Below are 5,953 nucleotides of genomic sequence, written 5' to 3'. Positions count from 1 at the left end.
CCCCCTCCCAGCTTCTTGTGCACCTCCAGCCTTCTCAGTTGGTGGAGCATGGGAAACTAAAAAGTCCTTGGCTAGTGTAAGCACTACTCAGCAACAACTAAAACATCGGTGCGTTATCAACATTGTTCTCATCCTAAATCCAAAACACAGCACTGTACCAGCTACCAGGAAGGAAATTAACTCTATCCCTGCTGAAACCAGGACAGTGACTCTGGAAGAATTAATGACAGTTTTCCTAAAGTTTATAAAATTGTATAGATTATACTTTGAACCACTTCTACTGAAACAAACTTTAAAACTAGAGCACTTCTCAAACTTAATAAATGAAGCCTCTGTGTAATCTGATTAGGTACCTACAGAGTGTTTTACAGAAATGGAAAAACAAATTAGAAAAAGGCTTCTGCTCTCTCCAAGGATGATACTAGCACTTCCGGCAAAGGGGTATCACAGTTATTTTAAAAAAAAAAAAAAAAAGGCAAACTTTTTTAAACTGCTGGCAAAACTACTGATTTACAAAAAGTCCTTAATAAAACTTCTTAGAAAAAGTATGGAATTCTGATCGCCAGAGAGTGGGGTTTTACATGTTTAGATATTTATCTATATAGACTTCTGAAATTTCTTGTTGTTGTCTGCATCAGATATCTAGATTTACTTAACTTATTTTTCTGTTTACAACCACATATATGGCAGTATCTAGGACAGGTTTGATGGAAAGGATATTTATGCTAACTCCAGTTCTACTCGGGACATGTAAAGAGACTTCTTTTTTAAGAAAACCTCTCAGCAATCAGTCTTAAATAGCCTAGTTAGTTAGGGATTCATTCTGACGTCTGAAAAATTTTATCAACATCCCACACTAGTATGCGAACACTAGCAAACTGCATACAAAGGGGGTTCACAGTTTTTTTAAAAAAAAAAAAAAAAAAGGCAAACTTTTTTAAACTGCTGGCAAAACTACTGATTTACAAAAAGTCCTTAATAAAACTTCTTAGAAAAAGTATGGAATTCTGATCGCCAGAGAGTGGGGTTTTACATGTTTAGATATTTATCTATATAGACTTCTGAAATTTCTTGTTGTTGTCTGCATCAGATATCTAGATTTACTTAACTTATTTTTCTGTTTACAACCACATATATGGCAGTATCTAGGACAGGTTTGATGGAAAGGATATTTATGCTAACTCCAGTTCTACTCGGGACATGTAAAGAGACTTCTTTTTTAAGAAAACCTCTCAGCAATCAGTCTTAAAGTTAGTTGTTAGTTAGGGATTCATTCTGACGTCTGAAAAATTTTATCCACACTAGTATGCGAACACTAGCAAACTGCATAGGAAGAACACAAACCATTTTAAGAATTATCATACTATCAAAAAAAAAAAAAAAGGCAAACTTTTTTAAACTGCTGGCAAAACTACTGATTTACAAAAAGTCCTTAATAAAACTTCTTAGAAAAAGTATGGAATTCTGATCGCCAGAGAGTGGGGTTTTACATGTTTAGATATTTATCTATATAGACTTCTGAAATTTCTTGTTGTTGTCTGCATCAGATATCTAGATTTACTTAACTTATTTTTCTGTTTACAACCACATATATGGCAGTATCTAGGACAGGTTTGATGGAAAGGATATTTATGCTAACTCCAGTTCTACTCGGGACATGTAAAGAGACTTCTTTTTTAAGAAAACCTCTCAGCAATCAGTCTTAAATAGCCTAGTTAGTTAGGGATTCATTCTGACGTCTGAAAAATTTTATCAACATCCCACACTAGTATGCGAACACTAGCAAACTGCATAGGAAGAACACAAACCATTTTAAGAATTATAACATACTATCAATAACAAAAATACTGTAAATAAAAAGTAAAAACTTTACAGTAAATAATGCACAGTTGTGGAGGTCTGCAGAAACAACCACCAACAGAACATCTAGTACAAACTGTTACATTAACTATCATTAACTCACTGGTGCAAGTTGCAAAGGCGGCCCATCTACTATGACCATGTACCAACATGGCCAAATCTCAAATGACTGCTTGCCATACAATAAAACTTGGAAGCAATCATTCATACTAGCTGAACAGATTAACTTGTTACCTCTAGGGATTTTTTTTAACTCCATCACCAAAGTGCTATTTTGATCGCTCTTACCTATTTAAAGCATGCAAATTCATACTTTTGCATGCTCTGCTTGAGTTACTCACAACGGATTCACTGTCCAGTCATTACCTGAAACTCAAACATTCGTACCAGCTCACAGGTACAGACAATCCCCCTCACCCACAATGACAATGATTGTGCAAAATGTTAGGATAGGTTAATGACTCATTTCCTTGTGGGAATTTTTCCAGCACGACAACTCAATCCTATCTTTTTTCCAAGTACCCTTCCTCCATGGTTGAGTACTTTTTCAAATGCTTCTAACTAATTAAACAATGTGCTGTTCTGGACTGGCTGGAAAGAAGGCATGTTTCTCTCTATTTACCAGAATTACTTAATTAAAATGGAAAAGAAAACATAATAAACTAGAATACTTCTCTTATTTAAGACACTGTTAAATTTGCTTCATAACTTCAGGACAAAACTCGGAATATGAATGGATATGCATAACCTTGTCTTCTTAAAATGGTTTTCATACAGAGCCAGGCTGCACGCTGCCAGCACATCGGGAATAACCTGAACACCCCCACGTGACAGGCTTTAGGGTAGCATGTAGGTTTCAGTCAGAACCAGCCGGAATTTTCCCTGCTTAGATGAAGACACATGGACAAAACAGTGGGTGAACAGAGAATGGTTTATTCAAAATCGTAGTTCTGATGCTCGCTCCAGGCAGGCCTCCAAGGAACTCGTATCTAGGCTGTTGGCAGACCTGTCCATCATCTTGACCAGACCTGCCCATCATCTTGATCATAATCTTGTTCACACTTGTCACAAGCAAGGCCAGCCATTATTTGACACATGACTATCCTTGTACTTTATTGGTACTCACCTACATACAGACAGCTGGCAAAATAACCCAAATATACCAAGGAGTTTTTCCACTAGTATCTCAGGGTGCACCTCGCTTTGGGGTCCATGATGAGATAATTTTCTAAAAGCTGATCAAGGAAACTGGTCTAATGCTGTTTAGATTGGTTCCATTTCCTCACAAAAATGGATGAAGGAAGGCAGAGAGAGAGAGAGAGAGACAGACGGAGACTCTATCCACTGAAGACAGAATTAGCTAAAATCCTGAATGCTACATTTAGTAAGTGAAATATTGCATAGATGTAAGAATGCCCTATTCTTCTCTCTTACTGGGTATTTGGCAACATCAAAACCTTCCATCTAACTGTAATTAGTACATTTTCTACTCTACAGAAACAGTAAAAAATTCACCATCTCTCCAAATGTTAATGAAACTTTATCCCCTAGCTAGGATGAATAATTTTATTTGTTCTTGTAATCAAGGTGGAATACAGGCACCTTACTACGTTTTACGTAAATTCCTTCTGATTAACTTTTCAAAGGCTTTTACAGGGTCTCATTATGGGTAGATTTGCCATTTTTTTATCACTGCTCAGAACTGGAAATCAGTTTTCTGATTACTGAGTTAGCAAATGATAATTGATTAAAATTTAACTTGAATGTTTATCACATATTCCTTCAAGTAGACAAGGGTTCTCCTCTTTCAGTTTCTCAGAAAGTACTCAGGTCATGACAATCCTCCTTTAACACATTTCTCTCAATCCACATGCTTTCTCTTTCCCATTCTTTTCTAAAAGATTATTAGCGGAATTTAAGTGCACATTGGAAAACCTCATTTTTTATTAACTTAAATGACCAAGAACAATGCTGTGACTAAAATCCCTTATGCTATAAGTAAAACCACCATTGTTCCCCTTTCTGAATCCATTAGTAGCAGTAAGATGTGGATAAAGAAAGCACTGAATAAGAAGTGGGTTGAGGCCCTTGTGAAATTAGATTATTAAGAGCCTTAATGAACCGATCATAAAATTCTTCCATTAAGAGTGAGGTCTCTTGTGTAGCACACTCAGCTTTACATTTTGCTTAGAAAAATTGAAGATTACACTCCTATTAGAAATATCACTGATGGCATACCTACATTAGCCTATGTGAAGATAAAAACACACACTATTTATTTACTTATTATATTTCATGTCCTAGATACTGCCCAACTTTAAATGATACTGACAAGCCTGTCACTTGTAAAGCTGTGTGGTCTGTATAACTCACTGAGGATGTCTCCCAACAGCCTGTAGCAAATTTCTCCCATGACATACGTAAGTAATGGCTAGAAATCCAGTAAAGGAATTTTAAAAAGTTGAAGGGTAGATTTTATGTATGTGAGCATTCACACAAAAGTTCCAATATTATCAAAGAATCAGAAAATTATTAATTATGCAACTACAGAATTGCAATATGATACCATTAAAATACCCTATTCTATATACTGCTTGTTTCAATACAAGAGACAGAAGTATTATACTTAATGCTTATAAAGCATTTTTCATCTTCACAAAGCTTTTAAAACAATAATTAAATCTCATAATATGTCTGATGTCCTACAAATTATAGCTCTGAATTTCTAGCTTACATCCTTACCCAAACCTCTCACTACTAAATGCCTTCTTTCCCATAAAAAAGATCACAGATATGCACATATTGTTGCACATGCACTTGTAACTGTGAGAAAAGTTCCTTGGTTTCAATTCATGCTGTCATTCATCAGCATTGTCAGGCTCAGCTGTTTTCACCTGCAAATGCCATGATAATATTAAAAAAATCTACTTCTTGGTTGGGGAAAATAAGAGGGATCTGCCTTCTTTCCTCCTAATTTTCTTTGCCTAAAATTCATGCATTCCTTTTTTCAACAGTCCAACATTAAAATTAAAAAAAAAAAAAAAGCGCAACTGATTTTGCATTTCTGCATGTATTATAGATACTACACTTTTCATTTAAGAAATTCAGGACATATCAGAAAGTTCATCCTTGCAAGCAGTAATAGGTTGTAATTATAAAAAATATAATTTGGACTTGAGAGAAAGCTTTTATGTTAGAATGTGAGGTAAAGGGACAGCAAAGTTGTTTCAGTGGATGGCATGGAAAGGAAATTTAAAACATAAAATCTCATCTTCCTATTAATACAGCATCATATTATTCTAGAGGAATCTATTTCCACGTATTTTTGAATCTTCACTTTCAACCACTCTCAACTTAGATGATAACTAGAATATGTAGTATTACTCATGTTTGACAGTCAGGTTTGTTTATTTCTAATTGTCTCAGGTAGAATGACATGGTAATGAATCATTTACAAAGTAGAGAAGAAAAAAATTTTTAATAATTCAGCTTATTGTTATGTTACCATCATACTACCAGTTACTGATGGGAATTATTATCTGAAGTAAGTGAGGATACCAAGACAGGGTTTTTCAGCAATATGCTGTATTTATTTCTGAAGTTTCTTCTAAGTTTCTTCTTCTTCTTCGTCACTTTCTGAGACCACCTAGATACAAGTGACAGGCATTACATTTACAGCCAGGGCATTTTTTTAATTATGCTATTTGTCAAAAACGTGTGCTGAAAATGGAAAACAGTTCCAGGACAGACAGAAGACAAAATGCCATTATTCTTTGGTGTACTTCGTATAGATTATACATGGAAAATCTTGTTAACAAGTGAAGCAAGGTAGTCAGAAACAGTCAATGTACTGAGTAGGAATATACTTTCTGATGATTTTAAGAATTAGGGTTTTCTGGAGACTCAACAGAGACTGACAACAGAAAAGCCACTTATCTTTCTATATCTTTTCTACATCACTACAGTCAGTCATACTGCAAAGCCAGTCAATTGTAACTAGACATTTATAATATAGTAAAGTACAGGTTTATATAAGCTCCCGTTTCCAGAATCAAGAAAGAAAATCCTTTCCTCCTCATTCATAACTCCCTGA

The sequence above is a fragment of the Aptenodytes forsteri genome, unplaced genomic scaffold (genome assembly GCF_000699145.1).
Source record: "Aptenodytes forsteri isolate BGI_AS27 unplaced genomic scaffold, ASM69914v1 Scaffold360, whole genome shotgun sequence".
Classification (NCBI taxonomy): domain Eukaryota; kingdom Metazoa; phylum Chordata; class Aves; order Sphenisciformes; family Spheniscidae; genus Aptenodytes; species Aptenodytes forsteri.
Note: the sequence above shows the minus strand (reverse complement) of the source record.